This window comes from Rhinolophus sinicus, chromosome 3 (assembly GCF_057876585.1).
Source record: "Rhinolophus sinicus isolate RSI-liver-muscle chromosome 3, RSI-T2T, whole genome shotgun sequence".
Taxonomy (NCBI): Eukaryota; Metazoa; Chordata; class Mammalia; order Chiroptera; family Rhinolophidae; genus Rhinolophus; species Rhinolophus sinicus.
In genome coordinates this window covers 146,180,836-146,208,313 of record NC_142503.1, presented here as the reverse complement: position 1 = coordinate 146,208,313, position 27,478 = coordinate 146,180,836, and the positions used below count along the sequence as shown (strand labels likewise).

General features: G+C 42.5%; 1 protein-coding gene across 2 annotated transcripts in view; it reads left to right on the top strand.

The window, feature by feature from the left end:
• BCL2L10 (BCL2 like 10) overlaps positions 1-27,478 on the top strand; it is an 89,034-nt gene that overhangs the window by 49,915 nt on the left and 11,641 nt on the right. Inside the window, exon 3 of one of the 2 annotated variants that reach the window (XR_016020858.1) lies at positions 3,848-4,039. The gene's annotated coding sequence lies outside the window, so the exon portion shown is untranslated. Of the gene's footprint in view, positions 1-3,847; positions 4,040-27,478 lie in introns of those variants that run through there. The other variant, XR_016020857.1, reaches the window with a different exon arrangement.

Sequence of the window (27,478 nt, the reverse complement as noted above, 5' to 3'; positions counted from 1 at the left end):
TTACCTCAGGTAGAGTTTCCTGGGCTCACTGTCATCTGTTGTCAAGAGTCCTGGGCCCACAGAATCATCTGAGGTAGATTTCCTGGGCCCCCACAATCATCTGTGTTCAAGTTTCATGACACACACCCCCAATCACCTAAGGTCAAGATTCATAGGCCCCCACAATCAACTAAGGTCTGGTGTCCTGAGGCCCCCATAGTCACCTAAGGTTGCATTTCCTTGGGCCCCAAATCACCTAAGGCAGTTTTCTGGACCCTCCATCACCTAAGGTGGACTATCCTAGCCCCACAAAATCACATAAGGAGAGTTCCTGGGGCCTCCACAATCACCTAAGGTTCAGATTCAGAGGTCCCCACAATTACTTAAGGTTGAATTTCCCAAGCCCACAATCACCTCAGGTCAATTTTTCTGGGTCCCACAATCACTTAAGGTAGAGTTCCCCAGGTCCATATTCATCTGTGGCAGTTTCCTGGTCTCATACATCTAAACAGAGTTTGCAAGGCCTATGATCAACAAAGGTAGACTTTCCCTGGCCCATAATCACCTAAGATCAAGTCGTCTTTGTCCCCACAATCATCTCTTGTTGAGTTTCCTGAGCCCCCATATCAGCTAAGGTAGAGTTTTCTGGGACCACAATCACAATAGAGTTTCCTGGGCCCCTTAACCAACTAAGGCAGACTATCCTGACCCCCTACAATCAACTAAGGTTAAGTTTCCTGGTCCCCCATAATTACCTAAGGGAGAGTTTCCTGGGCTCCCACAATCAACTAAGTTAGACTATCTTGGCCCCCTACAATCATTTTAAATCAAGATTCCTGGGTCCCTACAGTCACTTAGTGTAGAGATCCCAGGCCCCATGCAATTACCTAAAGTAGCATTTCCTAGGCCCTTATAATCACCTATGGTGGAGAAACCTGGACCTTCACAATCACATAACATGGAGGTCCAGGGCCCCTTTTTGCAGGGTGCAGTTTCCCTGCAAAAAAAAAAAATCACCTTAGGTTGAGTTTCTGGAGTCCTCTCAATTACCTAAGGTCAAGTGTCATGGGCCTCCACAACCACCTAAAGTTAAGGTTCCTGGGTACCCAAAATCATGTAACATAGGTATTCTTGGGCCGCCACGATCATCTAAGGTCAAGTTTCTAGGGTTCCCCCAATCACCTACTGTCAAGAGTCATAGACCTCGAAATCACCCAAGGTTGAGAGTCCATGTTCAGGAATCACCTCAGATCTTTCCTAGGCTCCCACCTATAGTCAAGTTTCCTGATCCACAATCACCTATGGTTAAGTTTCTTGTCCCACACAATCACCTAAGGTAGATTTTCCTGATCCCCAACAATCACCTAAGGTAGAATTTCCAGGTCCCCACAGTCACCTAAGGAGGACTGTCCTGGGCCCCACATTCACCTAAGTTCGAATTCCCTGAGCCCAAACACCTAAGGTTGAGTCTTCTTGCCCCACACAATCACCTAATATAGAGATTCCTGGCCTGTGACCATCACATAAGATAGAGCTTCCATGGCCACGACAATCACCTAAGAGAGTTCTGTAGGCCCCAACAATAACCTAAATTTCATTTTCCTGGGTTCCCAAACCACCTAAGATAGTTTCCAGGTATCCACAATCAACAAAAGGCAGAATTTCCAGAAAAGTCAGTATGAATTTTCTCAGCCCAACAATCACCTAAGGTAGAGAAACCACAATCCTAAGGTAGAGTTTCTAGTGCCCCCAAAATAACCTAAGGTGAGAGTTTGCAGGCCCCCACAATCAACTAAGGTAAGCTATCATGGCCCCCACAATTATCTCATGTTGAGTGTCCCAGGGCCCCTCAATCTCCTAAGGGTGAGTTTCATTGTTCCTAATAATTGAATAGGTCAAGTTTCCGTGGCCTCCATAATCACCTGAGTTCAAGTTTCCTGGCCCAGCAATCACCTAGGAAGCGTTTCTTGGCTCCTTACAATAACCTAATGCAGAATTCCCTGGCCCTACAAAATCAGCAGTTTTCTGGATCCCCACAATCACCTAATGAATGGTTTCCTGAACCCTCACAATCACCCAATGTAGATTTTCCTATGTCCCCACAATCCACTAAGATTGATTTTCCTAGGACCCCTCAATCATAAAGGTTGAGTTTCCTAGGCACCCACAGTCATCTAAGGTAGAGATTCCTGCTCCCCCACCATCATGTAAGGTATAGTGTCTGAGACCCCCCAATCACCTGAGGTCAAGATTCATGGGCCCCCACAATCACCTAAAGTAAACATAACTATGCCTCTACAATCATCTAAGACAGACTATCCTGGCCCCCCGCAATCCACTAGTCTATCCTAGATCCCCACCATCAACTAAGGTCAAGCTAACTGGCCCCCCACAATCACATAAGGAAGAGACTCCTGGCCCACAACAACCACCTAAGTTACTGGTGCCACCACAATCACCTAAGATAGACATTCCTGGGCACCACAATCACCTAAGTTCAGATTTCCTGGGCCTTCACAATCGTAAGTTAGTGTTTCCAGGCCCCATAAGCCTCTAAGAAAGTGTTTTGGGATCACTCCAATCACCTAAGGTAGAGTTTCCTGGTCCCACAGTCACCTATAGTCGAATTACCTTGGCCCCACAATCATCAAGGGTCAATTTTCCTGGACCCTCACAATCACGTAAGGTAGATTATCCTGGCCCCCCATAGTCAACTAAGGTTGGGTTTCTTGAGACTCCACAATCAAGATAGAATTCTTGGGCTCACAATCACATAAGATAAACTCTTGTGCCCCCCACAAATAACTAAGGTCAACTATCCTGGGCCCCCACAATCACCTCGGTAAAATTTCCTGGTACCCCACATTATATAAGGTAGAATTTCCTGAACCCCCTGTGAGATATTTAAAAATATATATTAGTCTCTGCCCCCAGTTTCTGGCATTGAGCTCCTGAAACCCTTGTAATTTCCTAATTGATAAGAGCAATTAGGAGCATCTTTTATTCTAATATTTGGTCTTTGACCCCAGTTCCTGACCCAGGGCTCCTGAAACCCTTGTAACTAACTTCCTGGGTGATAGGACTGTCTTTCGTTCTAATGAAGTGCTCTTCATGGGCTCCTGAATGGAGTCTGGCCACCAGGAAGACCAAGCCTTTACCTGAATGGTTTACAGGAATGGATATTATGTCTGGCTTTGGAACACTTCCCCTGCTTGGTATTGTACAACCCAAACCTGTTGATGAAACCCTATTAGAAGCTACAGTTAGGAACATAAGAGTTGATGGAATTATGATAAAAGTTTGTAGGAGAACCGGAATATTTAAACAGGCTTTATATAAAGTATTTGCACCTCTTTTACCTAATTGCATTATGGAAATGGACACTGTATCTCACTGGGGAATGTTTCCCCACCTAACACTGTAAAACAGAAGGCATGTAAATTACCCCTCAAGCAATATTAATTGGACATGCTAGACAGGAACCAGTAAGATTGTCCAAGCCCACACAGGGTAAAATAGAAGCTGAAATGCTGGAACAAATTCCCTATGTGGAGCCTAGACTGGGGCTTATGGCAAAAGCCTGTGTGTGCCTCCCAGAGACAACTTCGGGACTAGAGAATTTCCTCTTCAGAGGCATTTACTACCTTGTTATCGGTCATTAATTGAAACTACCCTGATAACTAAAGGACATAAAGTGATCTTAAGACCTGAAATATCCATAATGTCTAGGACGATGTCAGAGAAATGCTGTAATAGGGATGGCAGTGCCCAGAAAAGTTCCATAATAAAGTGGAAATGGTTTATCCAGGATCTTGCTGCCTGGGGAATGCAAGGAGGAGATACTCACAGGGAGTCTCTTTTCCCCTAGGATGGACTCTGGAACTGTGTGAGGAGCTGCTGGGTTCTGTTGGCTCTTGCACAGTGCGCTATAAACAGCTCTCAACGGACCAAGAAGGAGCTGCTTTGTCTGTGGATGGCAGTTCCACAGTGAATGGACAGCCTCCTGTTTGGAATGCTGCTGAGTTAGGACCAGAGAATAGAAAGACACTGACTGAAGAAGGTAAAAACAAATCCACTCAGTGGCTTGATTTGCATGCTGTTTTCCTGGCAGTGATGGGAGATTTGAACAGTGGAAAAAGCCACTCTGGGTTTTTACAGACTCCTGGGCAGTGGCCAATGGCTTGGCCATATGGTCAGGTAGAAGAGCAATGGAAACCTGGCCCGTTACAGGAATGCCCATATCGGGGCACAGCCCTGTGGAAATCACTATGAAAATTTGAGGGTTGCATTAAAGTAGAACATGCCGGTGCCTATCAGAAGAACCCCCTTCCAGGTTCAGGAGGTGATTGGAATCGACGAGCAGCTATCCCAGTATGCTGGCTTAAGGTGGCCACCGGGGTCCATGAAATGAGTGGACATGGGGGTACTGCAGCAATGCAAAGATGGACTAAATCTAGGCATAGTCCTCTTGTACTCTCTGACGCACAAAATGCCGATAAGAACTGTTCTGTCTGCCAGCAAAGGAGATAGAGACTACAGATGGGCATCTGGCAGATTCCCTAGTGGGAGGCCCTGATCATAGCTAGCAAGTGAGCCTGACGCTGGTAGCCCTGAGGAGCCACAAGTGGGTCCTAAGTAGAATAGACACTGACTCTGGGCTGGGCTTTGCTTAACCAGTGGTAGAAGCAAATGCTCAATATACTGTAAAAGAACTGGAACAGAAGATATTGCACCAATTTGGAGAGCAAACCATCATTTCTTCAGACCAAGGAACACGCTTTACGCCCAAATTGTCCAACAAAGGGCAGGGAGATATTCTCCTCAGAGTACTAGTTTGATAGAGAATTGGAAAGTCTGAAAGGACGGAAATAAAGGCACAAAGGTCTGGCTTACCTTCACAAGTGTGTGCTCACACTCAACATGAGTAGACTTAAAGGAATGTCCCCACTGGATAGATTCCTCTGTTTTTTATTTGGATCTGGGGAAAAGGAGGTGTTGATATAACTGTCTTCTTGCCAAGGGAGGAGGATGTTGGTATAATACTTACACTTTTATACTTATTTATAATACTTATATAAGTATTATATACTTATATACTTATATAATGTACTTATACTTATTTATGATAAGTACAAAATATATACTTATTTTATCCCTTTCTTCCCCACATCACCTCAACTTTTTTCTTTTCTCTATCTGATGCAGTGGTCATATGACCAGGGCTACAAGTACAAGGGCTAGAAATAGGGATGATTCTTAAGCAAGAAATTGCAATAGTTTTCAAACATTATGTCTGAATTCCTATGGGCCTGATGGGGCAGGATGTGCCTTCACCCATCTGGAAAATGGAGTTACCAGTGAATGCAGCTGGATTGCCTGGTGGCAAAGATGGCCCCCTAGTTCTGCACCTGTGTGATCTTACTTTTCTGAATGGAAGTGGACTGAGGGGGAGGGACTTGCTAGAGCAGTATTGCTGTCTGCAATCTAGACCAGCACAGTGGACAAACATAATGTCACTTCCACAGGTGAAAAAGGGGGGGGGGGGGTATAAATGCCAAGAATGAAAAATAGTAGTTATGGGTAAAGGAATGAAAACTGGGTTGTGTAATAAGGGAAATCCAATATTACATCAACACCAGATGTGTGAAAGGGTGGAGCCATGTGTTTGCTGAGACCACCCCTACATTTGCAATCGGACAAGATTGAATAGAAGCCTACAAACTGGAATGGCCTCTCCCTGGGAGACATTTTTCATAATGACTGCATGGGATTCTCGTCATGTGCCAGGATGTTTTGACTTGTGTATCATTTTGCTATAAGGGGTCTGTCTCCAGAGACCAGGGGGTGGGCTGTGAAATAATAGAAAATATACATTGGTCTCAGCCTCCAGTTCCTGGCAAAGAGCTTTGAAATCCTTGTGAGTTTCTAAGTGGTAAGAGCACTAGGAGCATCTTTTATTCTAATATTTGGTCTTTGTGATATTTTGATTTATATTAAATATGTATTTGGTCTTCATCCCGAATTCTGGCACAGAGAGCTCCCTAAACCCTTGGAGTTTCCTAAGTGCTGAAAGTGATGGAGGTGTCTTTTATTAAGTTAATGAAGTGACTTTTGGAAAGCACCTAAGGATAGGGGCTGGTTGTCAGTAGGAGCCAACCATGTGGTTAGAGGATTGGAACTTTCAGTCCCACCCCTTGATTTCCAGGGAAGTTGAATCAATTACTAATGGCCAACGATTTAGTCAATTATGAGTAAGTAATGAAGCCTCCATAAAAACCCAAAAGGACAGCTCATTGGCCTTTTTACAGAGAGCTTCCACATTGGGGAACGATGTGCCATCATCATGCTGGCCCCAAGCTTCACAAGGATAGAAGCTCCTTCATTTGAGACATCTCCCTATGTATTTCTTCTTCTGGCTATTTATTTGTATCCTTCAATATTCTTTGTAATAAATCAGTAATCTAGTAAGTAAATAGGTTTTTTTGTTTGTTTGTTTGTTTGTTTGTTTTTGAGTTCTGTGAGCTGTTCTAGCAAATTGATTAAACCCAAGCAGGGCATTGTGGGAACCTAGGATTTGTAGGTGGTAGAAACTTGGGCTGGGGATTAACATCTGAAGTGAAGACCTGGCGTCTTGTGGGACTGAGATCCTTACCCATGGAATCTGATTCTGTCTCCAGGTAAATAGGGTCAGAATTGAGGTGAATTCTCAGACACCCTCCTGATTTCCAAGAATTGCTTATCAGTGTGGGGAAGCGCGCGCGCGCACACACACACACACACACACACACACACAAATTAGGTCCGGGAACCCCTTTTCAGTCTTTGACCCCCATTTCTGACACAGTGTTCCTGAAACTCGTAATTTCCTGGGTGATAGGAGTATTTTTTGTTTTAATGAAATGACTCTGTGTTGGCTACTGGATGAGAGCTGGTCACTGGAAAGACCAAGCTTAGAATTTTCAACCCCTCCCCATTCTCTCGAGAAAGGAGAAGGGCTGAAAACAAAATTAATGATCCATCATGCCTATGTGATGTAGCCTCCCTAAAATTCTAAAAGTGCAGGGTTTGGAATGCTTCTGGGTTGGGTGAATACATAGAGGTGCTGGGCGAGTGGCACCTCCATAGAGGGCGTGGAAGTTCGGCTCCCCTTCCCACATACCTTGCCCTACACATCTTTCCTACTGGATGTTCATCTGTATCCTTTATCATAGCCTTTAATGAACCGAAGTAAGTGTTTTCCTGAGTATGGGAGCCACTCTAGCAAATTAAACCCAAAAAGGGGGTTATTGGAACCTGTGATCTATAGCTGGTTGTCAGAAGTATAGGTGATAACCTGGGTTTGCAATTGGCATCTTAAGTGGGGGGTGGGTGACACAGTCTTGTGGAACTAAGCCCTTAACCTGAGAGATCTGACACTATCACTGGGAAGACAATGTCAGAATTGAATTAAATTCTAGGACACCCAACTGATGTTGCACAGAATTGCTTGGTATGGAGAAAACCTCCACACATTTGTAGACCAGAAGAGTCAGAAGTGAAATGTGCTGTGTGAGAAGTAAAGGAGACACACAGGTAAGAAAGACATAGTAAGGAAGAACTGGGTTTTAGGAAGGGAAAAAAATGTGTTTTTTTCCAGCACAGATTTCCCCTACTGTTTGAAAGTAGAGCCTTCCTTTGAAACCTTTCAAAAACCAAAATGACATAAAGCCAAAAAGCAATTACTTTAGGACACATCTTACTAACGATGCACAAAATAAATCAAGAGAAAGTAGATGCTCACAGACAGTTCAAAGCTCTGGCTGCTTGATGCTGAGTGTGGTTCCAAGGGAAGGAGCCTGGTGGTGTCACTCTCACTGCTTAGGGTACATACCGCCTCTACAACAGCTCACTGCAAAACAAACACTGAATGCTATTATCACTTTTTGCCCTTTTTTTGTAAAAGCAAAATCCTTTTCAGATTTCTTTCAGTTAGCAAAACCAGGCACTAATGTAGGTCTTTCATAAAAGTCAATTAATGTCGGGATGTAAAGAACAGCATAGGGAATATAATCAATGGTATTGCAATAGCTGTGTATGGTGTTAGAGGAGTAGTAGACTTGGCGGGGGGTTATCACTTTGTGAGGGGTGTAAATGTCTAATTATTATGTTGTTTTGTACACCTGAAACTAATATAAAATAATAAAAATTTTTAAAAAGTAAAGTGATGTAAGCAAACTTCAATAATGGGGTACCTGTATACTCCTACAGGACCTAAAGTAGAATTTCTTGCCCTCTACAGTCAACTAAGATAGGCTATCCTGGCCCCAACAATCATAAGAGGTCCACATTCCTCTTATGGATATTATCCACCCCCCAATCACCAAAAGCAGAGCTTCCAGGCTCTACAATCTCCTAAGGTTGAGATTCATGGTTCCCAACAATCATCTAAAGTGAAGTTTCTTGGACCCCCACAATCACCTAAGGTAGAGTATCAGAAGAAACCACAGTCACCTAAGGTCAAGTTCACGGAACCTGACATTCACATAAGGTAGAGTTTCCTGGACCCCCAAAAAATACCTACAGTAGAGTTCTTGGCCCACCATAATCACCTAGGTAGATTATCCTGGATCCCACATTCACCTAAGACCAAGTTTCCCTGGCACACAATCACTTAAGGTCATGTTTCCTGGGTCCACAGTCACCAGAGGTTGAGGATCCTGGGCTACCCAAATCAACTAGGGTTGAGTTTATTATCCCACTACAATCACCAAGGTAGAAATTATTGGCCCCCCATTATCACCTAAAGTTGAGTTTAGGTAATAATGAGCTCAAGTTCCTAAGCTCCCACCATCACCTAAGGTTGAGTTTACTGGACCCACAATCAACAAAGGTAGAGTTTCCTGGTCCCCCTAAAATCACCAATGTAGAGATTTCTGGGCCCACAATTACCTAAGATAGACTTTTGAGGGTCCACAATCACCTAAGGTTGAATACGCTGGCCCTCAGCAATCACGTAAGATAGATATTTCTTGTCCCCCCCTAATCACCTAAGATAGAGTCTCTGGGACCCTAAGATAGGTGATTAGGGGGGACAAGAAATCAGCTTAGAGTTTTCTGGGCTCACAATCACCTAAGACAGACTTTCATGGGCCCACAGTAACTTTAGGTAGACTTCCTTAGACCCATAATCACCTAAGTTAGAGTTTCCCAGACCCACAGTCACCAAGAGTCAAGTTTCATGTGCCCCAACAATTGCCTAAGTTCATTGCCTGGGTCCCATAATCACCTAATATAGAGTTTCTTTCATTCCCACAATCACCTAATGTAGAATTTTTTGAGCCCACAATCAGCTATGATAGAGTTTCCTAAGCCCACAATCAGCTATGGTAGGGTTTCCTGGGCACCCACAATTTTCTAAGGTTTATTTCCTAAGACCCCACAATCACCTATGGTCAAGTTTCCTGGGTCTCCACAAGCACATAAAGTAGAATTTCTTGTCCATCAATGATCTCCTAATGTAGAGTTGCCTGGTTCCCCACAATCATCTAAGGTAGAGTCTTCTGGGCTCCCTCAAGTTTCCTGGACCCACAAATACTTAAGGTTGAGTCTTCTGGGCCCCAAATCACGTACAGTCAAGAGTTCTGAGCCCACAATCACCTTAGGTAGAGTTTTCTGGGCCCCCACAATCACCTAAGCTAAAGCACTTGCCCCCACCAAGCATATAAGGTAGACTTACCTGGCACCCATTCAGCTAAGCAAGACTTTACTCAGTCCCCACAATCACCTAAGGTCAAATCTCCCCCTCCCAATCACCTAGGGTTGCAATTCATGGGTCCTCACAATCCCCTAAGCTAGAGTTTTCTTGGCCCCCACGGAGACCTAAGAAAGAAATCCCTAAGTCCCCCACAATCACCAAATTTGACTCTTCTTAAACCCTAGAACAACCTATGGTAGAGTTTCTTGGGCCCCCTCAATTATCTAATGTAGGGATTCCTGGACCCCACCCCCACCCCACATTCACCTAAGGTAGAGTTTCCAGGGCCCCCACAATCACCTAAGATAGAGCTTCCTGTACCCACAATTATCTTTGGTAGAGTTCCTCCTACCCCCCATACTCACCTAACATAGACTTTCCCAGGTACACAGTCACCTAAAATGGAGTTTCCTGGGCCCACAATCATCTAAGGTAGAGATTCCTGGGACCACAATCACCTTAGGTAGAGTGCATTGGCCCCCCCACCTACCGTATGTAGAATGTCCCAGGATCCTACAATCATCTGGAGTCCCTGGGACCCACAAGCACACAAGGTAGACTTACCTGGGTCTCCAAATTAGCTAAGCTAGTTTCCTGGTCCCAAAAAATCACATCAACTAGAGTTTCCTGGACCCACAATTACCTAAGTCAAAATTCATGGGCCCCCGCAATCTCCTAAGGTTGAGCACCCTAGGTCCCCATATCTCCCAAGGTAGAGGGTCCTGGACCCCAACAGTCATCTAGGTGTAGTTTCCTGGGCCCATAGTCACCTAACATAGCATTTCCTGGGCTTACACCTACCTAATTTAGAATTCCCTAGGCCCTCACAAATACCTAAAGTAGACTATCCTGGCCCAAACAATCATCTAAGGTAGGTTCCATAAGCACCCACGATTACCTAAGATAAGAGTCCCTGACCATACAATCACCTAAAGTATACTATCCTGTCCCCCAACAGTCAACTAATATAGAATCCCTGGGCCCCCACCATCACAAAAGTTAGAGTTTCCTTGGCCTCACAATCAACTAAAGTAGATTCCTGCACCCCCACAATCTCTTAATATAGTTTCCAGGGTCCAACAACCACCTAAAGTTGAATATCCTGGGCCACCACAATTACTTAAGGTAGAGTTTCCAGGGCCTCCACAATCTCCTAAGATCAAGATTCATGTGTCCTGGGGCAGCTGGTTGGATCAGTGGTTAGAGCGCAGTGCTCATAACACCAAGGTTGCCGGTTCGATTCCTACATGGGCCAGTGAGCTGCACCCTCCTCAACTAGATTGGAAACAATTTCTTGACTTAGAGCTGATGGGTCCTGGAAAAACTGTTCCCCAATATTCCCACCCCCAAAAAAAGATTCATACGTCCTCATAATCTCCTTGGGTGGGGTTTCCTGTGCCCCCAAATCACCTTAAATGGAGAATCCTGGGCCCCACAATCACCTAAGCTAGAGTTTCTTGGTCCTCCACAAGCACACAAAGTAGATTTTCCTGGGCTACCACAGCAGCTAAGCTAGAGTTTCCTGGGCCCCTACAAACACCTAAGGTAGTTCCCTGGGCCCACCTTCTACCACCTCCCACCTCTGACCTTAAGTAGGGTTTCTTTGGCCCCACAATCACCAAAGGTAAGAGTTCCTACTAGGAAATGGGCTCAGACTTGGCTGGAGCCGGCACATCAGTTCATCGAGATTAGAAGCTGTCACATATCTCCACTTGGAGAAGCTTTGAACCAAGCCCAGGGCCTCTCACCTCCCCTGACGTTCTGATGTGGTTGGTCTACATGCCAGCTACAGCATTCCCAGGTGATTCTAAAAGGCAGCCAGAATTAAGAAATACTGATCTATACCCTCATTAACAACTATTAATTAACCTCCAAGAGCCACCAAACATGGAAAGAAAACTAACTACATGGGAGAAGTAACACACTCTGCAGAGGCCAAGGAAGCAGCAGCAAAGAAGAAACTAGAATAAAACTTTAAAGTAGGCAGTAATACCTCAGATTTGGAAGGATCTATAGCCATTAAAAATCTTTGTGTGATAAAAGTTCTTGGCAATGAAAAATATTACTGAATTTAATTTACTGGATATTACTTCTATAACTTTTTGAAAGGTTAACTTTTAAGGTTTATTCTTCCACTGTTTTTTGCAATTTTTAGATAAAATTCACCATTTTAAGTATTTTTAAAGTATACATTTCAGTGGTTTTTAGCATATTTAAAATGTTGTGCTACCATCACTATTTTCTAATTCCCAACATTTCCATCACCTGAAGAGGAAACCATTAGGCAGTCACTTCCAATTCTCCCTCCCCCAGTCCCTAGCAGCCATTAATCTGCTGTCTGTCTCTATGAATTTGTCTTTTCTGGACATTTCATATAAATGGAAGCAAACAAGTGGCTTTTTGTGTCTGGCTTCTTTCACTTAGCACAATGTTTCAAGGTTTATCCATGTTGTAGCACATATAGTACTTCATTCCTTTTTATAGCTAATACTGCTCTATATGGATAGACCACACATTGTTGAGCCTTTCGTCTATTGATGGACATTTGGGTTGTTTGCACTTTGTGGATATTAGGAATAATGCTTCCATGTACGTTTTTTTACAAGACGTTGGTGTGAACATATATTTTCGGTTCTCTTGGGTATACCGTATTTCCCCGAAAATAAGACTGGGTCTTATATTAATTTTTGCTCCAAAAGACGCGTTAGGGCTTATGTTCAGGGGATGTCATCCTGAAAAATCATGCTAGGGCTTCTTTTCCAGGTAGGTCTTATTTTCGGGGAAACACGGTATTCCTAGGAGCTGAATTACTGGGTCATACGGTAGTTCTATGTTTAACATTTTGAGGAACTACAGACTCTTTACAACACTGGTTGTTAGTTCACCTTCCCACCAGCAACTTATGAGGTTCCAACTTCTGCTTTTAAATCTCAGGGTCGGCAATCAGTCGCTGTCGTCTTCCCTTCATCCCACACGGAGCAAAGATGCTTCTGTTAACCCACAACTCTCAGCCACTTCTCCCCAAGGCCTCCACCCTGATTTGTCTGCCATTCAGCTGCTGTTACAAGTTCTGCTCAAGGAGCTAACAAAGTGTGTCATTTCTCAGCCATACCTCTTCTTCTTGAAATTCAAAGGCATTGAGAATGTGGGTGACCACAGTTTATAAAAACCCTGCGACGGCACTAGGCCCCTATTTGGTTGGGGATGCACTTGAGGATATGCTTATGACTTACCGGCTGCAACTCTCTAAGTTTGAGCGCCAGTTCAATGAGGCATCTCCAATCCGAACATCCAGACCAGGACGTCCTCTGCGGTATGGACATCACAGAACCGCTCTTTAGTGTCCTTCTGGACCTCCCACTGAGGCCCACAGCTTTGTAAAGTAACCACTCAGAGCGCTGCTCATCACAATGCTTTCTGCCCCTCCCTCACACAGGTGTGCTCTCACCACAGGGCAAACCTCTTCCCAATCTGCTGGCCCGGAGTACCTTGGCCCCAGCTGGGAAGCCATTTACCTCCCACTATTTGTTGAGATAGCCATGCACATGAGGCCAGAGTTATGTGGTAACGCTGGGGCACTCTGGGCCCCACCGGGCCCCCATGTTTTTCTCAAGATGAGAGGCAGCAGAGATGAGCTGGGAAGGGAGAGTTGAATAAAGGAGGAAAGAGAAACCACCACTGTTACCTCCACCTTCTACCACCTCCCAGCAGCCCTCCTGGCATTTTTCCAGAGTCCCTTCTGCCCTGTGGATGTTTAACCCAGTCCTGTCCTGGCATGAGCCTTCTACTTTGAATTCTGACTCATTGTAACTACCTGAAGTCCTCCATACAAACACCTCAGTGGTGATACTAATATGCACAAAGCCCTTAGGACACTGCTATCTTATCTCCATTCCTGATCCCAGGGCCAGCTGCAGAGAGATCTAGCAACTTCTAGGAAGAAGTAAGGGAGTTTATGTTTCAGGGAGGTGGGACTCTCCAATTTGCTTACAAGTTAGTTTCCATCCTATGCGTCAGATAAGGGCACCCGATAAATGCTGAAACTACATCCTAAGAGTTGGGACTCAATGAAACTATTACCCTTGACTTGGATTATAGTAATACGTAGTGACCTTGATTTCCTGGTACAGCCCTGGATGTCCTGGCATGGTCTTGCCTCCTAGTGTTGTCTGCATTTGATTTATGAAGAATGTCAACTGGGGAGGATGTTTCTGTTGACCTAATTCTTGTCCATAAAATGTGTTTTTATTTAGGTTGGTGCAAAAGTAGTTGTGGTTTTTGCAATTATTTTTAACCTTTTAAACCGCAATTACTTTTGCACCAACCTAATAAAAATAGGGTGCAGACATGATGAATCAGGAAGTCATCCTGCCTCCAAGACTAATAAAAGATGGTCTGTCAGCCCAAAGAGAAGTACAGATTTGTCAAGCAGTTCACACCTATCCTCTGCTAAAAATAACCATTTTGAAGGCTTAATTTTATGTTTGTCTTTTTAGGGGTCACTAGCTAACTTTTACTCTGATCACCTGATAAAGAGAATATCTTCCAGCATTTTGTTTTCAGGAGGAGTTGAAACTGGAAATAGAAAGGATAAAGTAAATAAATCTGTGATCTGCACCCTGGAACCCTTATGCTGTGTTGAGACCATGGAGGCCACTGCTCTCCTGACCTTAAGACTGTAGTGACACTGACCTTCACTTCTCCATACAACCTAATACCCTGGTTCTGTCCTGCCTCCATGCTGCCTCCTGCCTCCACTTGTATCTTCCATGTTGCCTCCTCCTTCTGGAAGTGGGGCCAAACTCTTCATGAGATTCTGTGCCACTGGTTAAGTATCCTATGAGCTGCATTTAAAGAAAATAGGGTACATTTTAAAATATGTTCCTCAGGTTGTCATTAGACCATGGATCTCAATCTCGATACACACTACAACCACCTGAAGTACTTTTTTTTTTAAAGAATTTATTCGGGAAGGGGAACAGGACTTTATTGGGGAACAGTGTGTACTTCTAGGACTTTTTTCCAAGTCAAGTTGTTATCCTTTCAATCTTAGTTGTGGAGGGTGCAGCTCAGCTCCAGGTCCAGTTGCCATTGCTAGCTGCAGGGGACGCAGCCCACCATCCCTTGCGATGAGTCGAACCGGCAACCTTGTGTGTGAGAGCCCACACTCCAACCAACTGAGCCATCCGGGAGGCAGCTCAGCTCAAGGTGCCCGTGTTCAATCTTAGTTGCAGGGGGCAGAGCCCACCATCCCTTGCGGGACTCGAGGAATTGAACTGGCAACCTTGTGGTTGAGAGCCCACTGGCCCATGTGGGAATTGAACCAGCAGCCTTAGGAGTTAGGAGCACGGAGCTCTAACCACCTGAGCCACTGGGCCGGCCCATGAAGTACTTTTAAATCTAGGGATGTCTCTGCTGGCTCTGAAGATTCGACTTGATTGGCTTAAGTGGGACATGGCTTGAGCAGGTTCTAAAAGTTCCACAAGTGATTCTCAGGTACAACCAGAGCTGTACAGCCAGGACTGAGAACCACTGCATTAAATGGGTACCTAATAGTTAACCTTTCATGATAATACAGTTCATTTGAGGTCGACCAAATTAATTGACCCAATTTAGATTTCAATTAAACCTGAAGATACTTAAAATAAGATGTCCACTTGAATTAGGTAAGTGTCAACTTTCTTTTTCTTTTCTGACTTTTTTTTGAAGTTATACACCCCATAATTTAATAAAGAGTCCAGTAGTTCAATAAGGTCTGTTAGGAAAAACAACAGCTCCTGGTTTGGTCCCTCTCCTCCCATTTCCCAACCCCAGAAACAACTTCAACTCTTTTAACTGATTCTTTTAGTATTCGCCTCTATATCTTTAAATAGAATGCTTGGATTATTATTTCTTTTTTTTTCTTTTTTTTAATTTTTTTTTATTGAGGAACATTGGAGAACAGTGTGTTTCTCCAGGGCCCATTAGCTCCAAGTTGTTGTCCTTCAATCTAGTTGTGGAGGGCGCAGCTCAGCTCCAAGTCCAGTTGCCGTTTTCAGTCTTTAGTTGCAGGGGGCACAGCCCACCATCCCATGAGGGAATGGAACCAGCACCCTTGTTGCTGAGAGCTCATGCTCTAACCAACTGAGCCATCCTGCCACCCCTCCAGAAGCTCAGCTGCAGCTCATTGTCTTCAATCCAGTGGTAGAGGGCACAGCTCTGGCCCATGTGGAAATCCAACTGGCAACCCTGTTGTTCAGAGCTCGCGCTCTAACCACCTGAGCCATCCAGCCGCCCCTGGATTACTATTTCTTGATTTTCAGTTTGGAATATTATCTATTGTCTTCACATCATGATAGGTGAAGATGTATTTCTTTCATCCCCCATCTGCCACACTCAGATTTGTCCCCCTCCCCAACCCAATATAGGTATATCATAATTTTGCTTAAATCAATCATCATTTTTTACATTATTATGATTTTATACACCACCCAGAGCTGAGTAATGTAACAAACTACGATTGCTTCTCCTTCCTTGTACATTTTTACCTCAACTTAATAATTGCCTTAATTTTCACCTGATTAGTTTTTATTAGCTTTCTGTGAACTTTTCAGTATTCTATCCTTGAATTCTCCACCCGTTGTTTAAATCTCTTCTCAAGACATTTAGTCACATCAAGTATTTTATAAATTTCATCTTCCTGAAGAACTGTCTCCCAGAGCCTTCTGACCTGCTTAAATCGGGGCTGGTTGTCCTCCGTGCGTGATCTTCCACAGCTGTCATCCTCCAATATCCTTTCAGTATCATCATCTTGGGATTCCCTTTGCTTTTCTCCCTTGTTGGATCTCCTGTTTCTGTACCCCTACCTTTTTCTCTTTCTTGGTTTATTCCCACATTTTGCTGAAATGAAAGAGTATGTAAAACCCCCACACACAAAACCACATTTTCTCTTCACAAGCTTAGAGAATTCTAGTATTTGAACAGTAAGGGGTGGCATTTGTTAAAGCAGCAAGAGACAAAAAGGTCTGTCAGGGGAACACTTAGTTTTATCTAAAATACACGCAAATCCAGTTTTGCTTCTTGTCTGCTGCATATTTTGAACCAAAATAATAATTACCCTATAATCCATGTTCCCAAGGTGATGGAATCAGCATTTTAACAGGAAGAAAATAATGGCATAAAAAATAAAGCTCATTTCATTCTGAGAACAAGACATTGAAGCTTTCTAGAAACAAATGCATTTCGGCATGATTGTAATTATATGTTTCCATCACCCAAAAAAATCAAGCAGCTAAAGCAAGAGTAAATTTGATTTAAAAGACATATATTAAGCACCAATTGCACATCCAGAAAATGCCCACTTTGGCTATGAAATTGGTTTCCTGCTGCAGAGTCAGGCAGGGTCAGATTAAGGGGGGCCATCATCCACCTCAGGATCTTGTGTACCTTTAGGAGCTGGCGTCTCCCCCACTGGGGACAGACCAGCTATTCAATGGGAGAAGATTAGTATTTCTCAGAAATCAGTTTTCAGGAGAGAGAAGTAGCGTTTACTGTGGTTTGACAGCTCTAACCATAGTCTTTACGGCAGGTGTTTATATCTTTAAAGCTGCTTTCCAGTAACTGTAAGCAGCCCTCAGCGTTGGCAATTTTCCTAGGCGGCCTGTGACCACAGAGACCCTTCTGCTGAGGCCCAGGGCCTGCTCCACCAGAAGATGGAAGATGGAGGGTGGACTGGGTAAAAGAAGGAGCCAAAAGATAGCAAGTGACATTGTAGAGAGGGCGGGAGAGGGTACCTTGTGGGCTGAGAGCAATTGTGTGCCCAGGTGCAGGTTGAGCCACAGGGTGGGGCGTGCCAGGCATCTACCCGCCCTGAGGAGGGCATTCAGAGATAGCCCTGCTCTCCGTTGGTGTCCCAACAGGACCTATGCATGGGCACTGAAGAGACGAGAAGAGGTTGTCAAACAGTAATTAGTACTCCTGGCTCCTCTTTTCATCAGGGGTCATTTAAATCACACTCGGCTGTTGCTTCAAGGGGTCCCCCTTGTGGTGAGGTGGAGCCATGACTTGTCCCCGGGAGCCCTGGACGAGCCGAGGCCGGAAGGTTGCCTTTGTCCCTAGACTCACAGAATTGGTCTTCTGGGGACCCAGGGTGCTGGGTTTGCCTCCTTTCTGGTCCAAGAGAAGAGAAGAAGGGCGCACAGAGTCGCGTGCACCCCATGATTGCCAGTGTGGTTCCTCTGGCTTATTTTCTTTTGAATAGAATTGATTTTATCTCTCATCCATAGCTCTTTACCTCGTGAAGATAGATTTTTCAATTACTCATTTAACACTAGGTACAATTAGGTCCCTGCAATTATTTTATGACTTGGTCTTTTTAGACTCAAGGTCAACTCCTAGTCTAAATAACAACTTGCTTTTAAAATGTATTTTAAATAATATTAAGATGTATAAATAATTGATAATGCTTCAATTCCACGTAGCTATTTTAAATTAAAATTATGATTTCACAACTCCTACCGAAGGGAACAGAAATTGGCACAGCCACTTTTTATTTTATTATTTTTATATTTTTATTGACAACTTCAAAAATACAAATTTAAAGGAAATGACGTAATGAATCCCTACATAACTCAATATCCAGCCTTAACAACAATTATCAACCAACAGCCAATCTTGTTTCATCTATACCCTTTCTACACCCTAACTCTTCTTATAATCTGGTCTCAGGCTCTCCATGCAGGCTCCCAAGTTCTTCTACATGAGCATAGCAGTCTTCAAGTGGTCCTGCTTTCTGGAATGACAAGGTGTTCCAGATTCAGTCGATACCTTTGCTGACCCAATGGAATCAGCCATCTCCGTTAAATAAGAAATCGTATTTAGAGACCACTAACTGGGTTCTTGGAGCACTATTGCTCCTGAGCTAGGTACTGTTTCTAGGTTGCAATGCCCATTTTGGTGTTCTTTTCAAGCTTTAGTAGACATTTGGACTCACAACTACAATAAGCCACTTGGCCTTGACTTCATTTAGAATGACAATATAAGGACAGGAAACATAGCACAAGGCGGTCAGGCATTTCTCTAGGCAGTCCCTACCACCATTGGGTTGCCAGATAAAACACAGGGTGCCCAATTAAACTCCTTGTTTCAGACAAAAAATGAATAAAAGCTTCATATCCCAGTTAGGAAACAATGTCTCTAGTAGCAATTTAACTGGACTAGCTTGCTTCCATGTCCCCTCCAGGGACATGTCCAGTTCCAAGAGTCATAGTTCTCAGGGAACTCCAAAGCCACAGCTTCCCCCCATGTCTTTCTAATTTATTCACTGTCCTCACTGTCCAGATGTGGTGATATTTATCACAACAAGCAATATTGCCTAGTAACACAGCTGACATTCCACCTTTATCAGACTTCCAGGAGAACAGAGCTAAAAAGTAAACTCCACAGAGAATGAGGAATGATATTTTTTTTAGCCCTTTTCCTCTATAGGCCTTTTCAGTGCTCAGAGCTAAGACAACATATAGAGATGACAGATGATAGTACAAAGAAAAAACTCCATTTTCTACCTACGTAGGGAAAAACCCAGTTCTTCCCTAACTATGTCCTTCTTTCCTGTGTGTCTCCTTTACTACTCAGACAAAACACTTCACTTCTGACATTTCTGGTCACCAAATGCATGAAGGCTTTTCCCCCCACCAAGTAAATTCTCTGTGACACCAGCTGGGTGTCCTACAGTTTAACTCAATTCTGACACTACCTACCTGGAGATAACCTCCGATCCCACATGATAAGGGCTCAGTCCCACAAGACTGCCACCATCACCAACCCCCATACACACACTTCGGATGCGAATCAGAAGCCCAAGCTGTCACCTGTGCTTCTCACTAACTGGCTATAGATGGAGTTTCCAATGACCCCCTCCTTGGGTTCAATTAATTTGCTAAAGCCACTCACAGAACTCAAAAACATTTTACTTACCAGATCACCAGTTTATTATAAAAGGATATGACTTCAGAACAGCCAGGTGGAAGAGACACATAGGACAAGGTATGGGGAAGGGGCGTGGAGCTTCCATGCCCTCTTAAGGTGTGCTATTCTCCCCAAATCTCCATGTGTTCACCGACCTGGAAGCTCTCCAAACCCTGTTCCTTTGAGTTTTTATGGAGTCCATTACATTAGCCATTGGCAATTGATTTAACTGCCAGCCCCTCGTCCCCTCACAGAGGTCACACGGTGGGACTGGAAGTTCTAATCCTCTCATCACATGGTTGGCTCTCCTGGCAAGCAAGCCCCTATCCTGAGGTGGGTCCAAAAGTCACCTCATCAACAAGACACCTTTATCATTCTTACCACATATATATTTCCTATTACAAATCACAGTAGCATAGATAGATTGGTAGAGATAGATGATGGAGAGAGACAGATGATTCATAGAGATTGATAGCTATGGATAAATAAAATACATTAGGAGTTCATATTGATACTTCCATTTCCAACACAGGATTATAAGGTTTTTACTTAACTTTGTTGCTCTTCACCTCCACTTTTTTTCTCCCGTGGTGAAAATCCCAGTTCTTATCACGCATTCGTTTACTTTTCCCACACTATATATCCAGCAGTCTTGAGATAAGAATACCAATGCTATCACTAACGATATAATTACTGAGAACAGTTTAGGATATTTTTGCAGTTCTTTTTGTCCTTAGGGATGTATACAATAAAATCACTGTTTTAAAGTCACTAGCAGAAGTTCTTCTTTAGATAGTTAGTGATAAAGAACTATAACTTGATACAAAGTTCATGCTGCTTTTAATTGTTTAGGAATTTTTAATTTGCTTTACAATTATACAAACATTTTCATGGTTCCAAAGCCAACTCTACAAATAAAGTCTGTTCAGAGAATTTTAGCTTCCGTCTCTTTAACCCTATTCCCTCTCTTTCCCCATAGATAACAATTTATTTTTATTTTATGGTTTACCCTTTCTTTGTGTTGTTTTTACTATAGTTTTAGTCCTCATCTTATGAAAACAGTAGCACATTATACACTTCTCTAGAGGAGAGCAGAGCAAAGGCCGGGAAGGCCATGAGAACATTGCCCAGGGAAGCTGAGGCGGGAGCTGTGACAACCTCACAGGGCACTTCTCATCTAGATGCATGTTCCTTCCCTTATTCAAACTGATGGAGTCAATGAAGTGGGGACTGAACTGGAGCTCCATTCCTGGTCCGCAAGCCACTGGGATTGTCCCCTCAGAAGCACAAGGCCAGCAAAGAAAATATGTAAGTGACATGGGCCAGGGAATAACTCATCTAAAAGTGGCAGTTCCCACTGACTTTGGCCAGGTTCCAGAAATGCCTACATCCTCTGACTTTTTCTTCAAGAGAAGTTGGAAATCTGGATTTTTATGTAAAATGTTCTAATTGATTTCCAAGTTTGGCAAACATGTTTGGGAGTTGTATTCAAATCTCCCTGTAAAAACAGAGAAAATTCAGGGACCTGACCCAATTGAGGATTTGACTCAGGAAAATCCATGAGGTGTGTCCAGGCTCATGGCCCCTCCTGCAACCAGAGCCACACCCGTGGCTTCAGAAGCCATATTCTCCCACCATCCAGTCACCAAAACTCAAGGGAACATTCCTAGAGCTAGAATAGAACCCGACATTACTTCACCTTTGCTTCCTTAAAAACAGAGAGAATAAAGTCACTGCCAGTGACCAGGAGCTGTAATCTGCAAAGTGCAGTGCAAATGGGAAGTGTCAGTAAATCTGGACATGTTCAAAAATATGCATTAAATTAACTGAATTGAATCATCTCCTTGGAATTCTATTAAAATTTTGGGAAGTGGTAAGTAGCTAAAAAATTTTTTTGAAAGATGAGGAGAAACTTGAAAATACAAACATTAAAATTATTATTTTAATACAAAAATTAAAATTGAATATTATAATAATCAAAACAATATAGTATTAATGCTGCAATAAACTGGCAAATCAATTGCTATCCCAAGAATAAATCCAAATATATTTAAATACTTTATAAATGATGATAAAATAATCAGAAATCAACCAGAAAGACAATTATTTAGTAAGTACCACTGGAAACTTGATCATCTGGGGAGAAAATCAACTGAGAAATCCACCTTACACTATATACCAAGACTAACTTAAGAACTAAATATAAATATTAGGACCACACAAAAACCTTTCTCTGTGTTCAGAACAATTTCCTAAGCATAAAATCAATGAAATGTATATCAAATTAAACAAAAAATGCCAATAGAGCTAAGTACAAAAAGAACTTTTTAACTCCTAGAGTTTTAAAGTTATAATTAAATTAAAAGTTAAACAACAATCAGGCAAAATATGAGTGACAAATATAGCACAAGGTAATACCTAAAGATATAAACATTAATATTAAATACAAAAAGCTCATATGGTTCAATAAGAAAACAAATCCCTAAAAAATAAGGCAAATATATAAATTGACATATCACAGGAGGAAAAAAACAAATGGCCAATACCTGTGACAATTTTTATAACTTCTTTAAAAATCAGACACATGGAAATTAAAATGAAAAATAATTTTTTTGCCTGGAAATTAGCCAAGATTAAAAAGAGGATATATTCAATGCCAGCAAAACTTGGGTGAGACTGGGTATCTATTATATCATACAAGCATTGTGGAAATCAACTTTGTATTGGCCATTATGAAAACTTTAAATATTACTACCATACAACCCAGAAATTGACCATCTAGTAATGTACTCTAAGAAAATAAGAGAAATATGAACAGAGATTTAAGTACAAACAGGTCTATCAAATATTATGTATCATGATGGAAAATTATAATCATCCTAAATGACATACAATAGGGAAATGGTTAAATACATCATGATATAATCATAAAATGGAGTATTATAGTTTTGATTATTATGTATGTTTACAAATAGTTTTTAGTAATGAAAAATGGAAGATAAGTAATCTTAAGTCATCCTTCCACAAAGAGTTATGTAACACCTACTATACACTTGGTACTGCTCTAGGCATTTGGGATACACACATCATTGAACAAAACTGACAAGATCTGCCTTCTTGGACCTTACATTGAGAGTGTGAGAGAGAGACACACGATAAACAATAAACACAAGAAATAAGAAAATTGTATAATAAGTCAAAGGTGATGCGTTGAAGAAAACAAAACGAGAGCAGGATAGGGGAGCTGGAAGTGCCGAGGGGTGGGGTGAGGGTAGGTTGCAGGGCTAAGGGGCTCTCAGACTTTAAGGCATAGGGCTGAGCCACACTGCGGCTAAGAGGTGCAATTCATCTACGTACAAAAATATATCTATGACCTCACCTGTTAAATTCTGTTTCATATGTAGCCTTATGTAGATTCTTTACATAGCTCATATATGTTCATAGAAAAAAATACACCAAAATAACAACAGTGACCGTGGAAGGTGAGATTGTGGTGATTTTTTATTTTATCTTTTTTTATAGTTTGCTGTATTTGCTAAATTTTATAACATGAGTAGGCCCAGTTTTATTATCAAGAATAAAACAATATATGATGTTACATGTTTTTAAAAGCAGAGTTACTCCACCCTTTAAGCTCAGGAAGGGCTTTCCTAAAGGCGCGAGGTGTGGTTTAAAGGTGGTGTGGTGTCTGACCTGTCTGAGGAGACGGTGTTCTTCCACAAGGGGGCGCCTCGCCTTCAAGTAAGGAGCCACCAGAGCCCAGAGTTTGGAATCGGATTTTTTTCCTCCATTTTATTTTTTTCCTTTATTTTATTTACTTACTTATTTATTTATTTATTTATTTATTTTTATTATTAGTTTTAGGTGTACAAAACAACATACTGATTAGACATTTACACACCTCACAAAGTGACAACTCCCCCAAGTCTACTACCTCTCTGATACAGTTCATAGCTGTTATACCATTGACTATCTTCCCTATGCTGTACTTTACACTCTTTGACTATATGTTTTTTTGAATTATAGTTGACATGCAATATTATTTTATATTAGTTTCAGGTGTACCGCGTAGTGGTTAGGCATTTATATAATTTATGAAATGATCCCCTCATAAATTGGAATCGGATTTTAAGGAAGCAGTGTGTAAAGGAGAAATCTTACACAATTCCACCTCCACACATAAGAATCATACTCAGAGTGGCTCAAGAAAGCTTCTAGCACTCCAACACTTGCCTCCTTGGTCAGTAATAATATAAAAGTCCATTTTCCCTTAAATCAATTAGCAAGTACAGTTTAACGAGGCTTGAGCTCAGCAAATACAAGAAGGAAAAGCATGTTGCTTGTGCTTGGAGAATTAACCCAACCAGAGAGGCCAAAGTCAGTTACCTTTTCACAGTGTAAATGCTGGGTGGGGAGGAGGAGACAAGGGGGCAAGGAAAGATCTGGCAGAGATTAATCACTGCAGAAGTAAATGTGAGTCAGCCAGCTGGATGTTATCACACGCTTGAAAGATGGACTCATAAAGGAGGGAAGGGCCCCAAGGGAGGAAGGCAGGTAGGAGGGAAAGAGAGGCAGAGGCCAGGGTGTATGCGGTAGTGCTTTGAAAAGCCTCTGACATGGACAGTGCTGGGGATTTTGCACCCTAATGACCCCAAGCACCAGGTTACCAGGAATTGCAGTCCTGGCGCTGGTCTCCACAAACCTGACTTGTATGAAACCAAAGACCAAAGAGACGTCTGTGGCTTATGGTGCTGACACAGCCACTCCAGTGCTGCTGGCCAGTTTGGCTTGCAAATGTTTACTTATCTGGTCAGAGGGAAGCTGGATGCACCCCTACTTCCATCACGAGACTTGCTTCCCTGCATGCTTGGGAACACAGTGGGGCAGTCCCTGGCCAGAGGACTGGGGAACCAAGGAAGACACGACAGGCTCCTGGGGGGGAAATATACCTTATTCATCCCAACACACGATGCAATGGGAAGAGAGAAGAGGACCACACAACCCACCCTGGGGGTCAGGGAAGGCTTCCTGGAGGAGATGGTACTTAAGCTAGTCAGTAAGAACATATGGCAGTTTGAAAGGAGGAAAAGGTTCCAGAGAGAGGGAACAGCATAGGAACGAGAGAGAATTTGACATCTGTCCATGCAAACAGCTCAGCTGAGCTGGAGCCTGGGGTGAGTGGGTGGCAGTGGGGAGAGGTGATGCTAGAGTGAGGCCACTTTATCTGGAGGACCCTGGGAAGCCTTGAGGGTTTTAAACGGTGGCATTACCTGATCACTGACATGGAAGTTTGTTAAAGTCACCTATAACCTTTGTGTTGCTGGATTCATTGGGTACTTCTCAATCTGTATCTTATGTGAATTCTCTCAGTAGCACTTGGTACTACTGTCTCTCCCACCATCCTGGAGCTTTCTCACGTCCTGACTTCTCAGTCACCATGTTCTGCTGGCTTTCTGTCTACCTCTCTGGTCCCTTTTCCTCCCCTCTCTGGCCTTGAATGTCGATATTCCATAGGGCCCTGTCATGGTCCCTTCTCACTATTCACCCTCGCTCTCTACCACCTCATTTATTCCCATGGTTTCACATGCTTCTATAATATACAATAGTGTCGGGAGAGCAGAGTATCCAGGAGCAAGCACAGGGTCACATCTCCCGGTGTCAGTGCCGAGTGAGACTAGGATGTTCATGCTGAATCATGAGCACCTGTGGGATGAGTCCAGAAAGACAGGGTCAGAATGAGGAGCTCAGGCATGAGCAGAGGCAGGTACCTGGAGTAAGAAGAGAGTTGCTAATTAGTAGAATCAGTGTCCTGGATCTGAAAGAAAGCAGAATCCGGGGCTCACAATGTTCCCAAGTGTGGAAGGAATAGTAAACACTCTGCTGTGTGTTAAAAGACCAAGTCCAAGGTCTGAGAAGAATGTGCATGCAGGGAGTTTCAGGAAAGATGGGTAGGTCTAACGGCAAGCTGACTCCAAAGTCCAGGAAGTCACTGAAGGCCAGGATCCAGGCCCCGAGAGCAAGGCCAGCAGACGGGGTAGTGGCCTCTGGCCTGGCTTGGCTCTCTGCTGCAGTATAGGCAGGCAAGCATCCAAGGTATGCTTCCAACCAGGGGAAAGGTTTAGGGGTGACGGTGGGCTCTGTGAGCTGTCCAGACCACACTGACAATCCTTGGTGATTTAGGCAAGTCGTGAGCCATTCCTGGTCCCTTCTGTTTTCCAACCTCACATGCCAACAGGACAAAGAATTTCTCAAGGCACCAACACTACTGCCACTGATAAAGCCAATTCTGTTTGTGTCTCATCAGGAGTAATGTTGCAATCAAGATTCAAAATGGCCTAAAGAAGTTTTTGTTGCATTTGCAATTAGTAGGAACAAGTAGATTATTCAGTAATAATCTGGTGTTAGAACAATTGGCTATCTTTTTTATTTTTATAATTTAAGTTAGGGTCTTACGTTAACATCAGTAAAATAAATCTGATGATTAGTAACTAATTAAAAACTTCCCACAAAGAAAAGCCCAGACTCAGATGACTTCACTGATAAATGCTACCAAACATTAAAACAAAACAAAACAAAAACTAATACTAATCCTTCACAAATTCTTCCAAAAAATATAAGAGGAAGGAATATTTCCCAGTTCATTCCATAAAAAAACAACACACAGAATGGGAGAAAATACTTCCAAATCACATATCTGATAAGGGATTTATATCTAGAATATGTAAAGAACTCTTACAATTCAATAATAAAAAGACAAGCCAATTTAAAAATGGGCAAAGGATCTGAATAGACATTTCTCCAATGAAGACATACAAAGAGCCAATCAATATACCCATGAAAATATCTCAACATCATTAGTCCTAAGCGAAATGGAAATCAAAATCACAATGAAACACTATTTCATACTTACTAGGATGGCTAGAATGAGAGTAAAACGGGCAATAACAAGTATAGGGAAGGATGTGGAAAAACTGGAACATTCGTACACTGCTGGTGGTAATGTAAAATGCTACAGCCACAGTGGAAGAGAAATTGGCAGTTCCTCAAAAAGTTAAATATATTAGGTTGGTGTAAAAGTAATTGCAGTTTGAAAGGTTTAAAATAATTGCAAAAACTGCAAATTACTTTTGCACCAACCTAATAGCGTTACCATATCACCCTCCTAGGTATATACCCAAAAGAACTGAAATCATACTTCCACACAAAAATCCTATGCTAATGTATGTAGCAGCATCATTTGTAATAGCCAAAACTAAAACCAAACCAAGTGTCTACCAAGTGATGAATGGATAACCAAATTGTGGTATATGTATACAATGGAATATTAACTATTCAGCACAAAAACAAATGAAGTACTGACACGTGCTACAACACGGATGAAACTTGAAAACATTATGCTAAATGAAAGAAGCCATTCACAAAAGACCACATATTGTATGAATCCATTATATGAAACGTCCAGAGTAGGCAAATCTAGCGAGACAAAAAATAGATTAGTCCACCTCAGGGAAGATGTAGATGTCTGATCACTGCATTGTACGCCTGAAGCTAAAGCTGAACAATAATGAATGTCAACTACAATTTTATATATATATATATATATATATATATATATGTAAGCTAAAAGATATATATGTAGTTACAAGAAGAGGAGTACAGCATTAGGAATAGAGACAGTGGAAATGTAATGGCTGTGTGCTATGTCAGAGGGATAGTGGGTGGGGGGAGGGGGATTGACACTGTGTGAGGGATATAAATGATAAATGTCTAACTATTACATTGTTTTGTGCACCTGAAACTAATTAAAAAATAAACAAATAA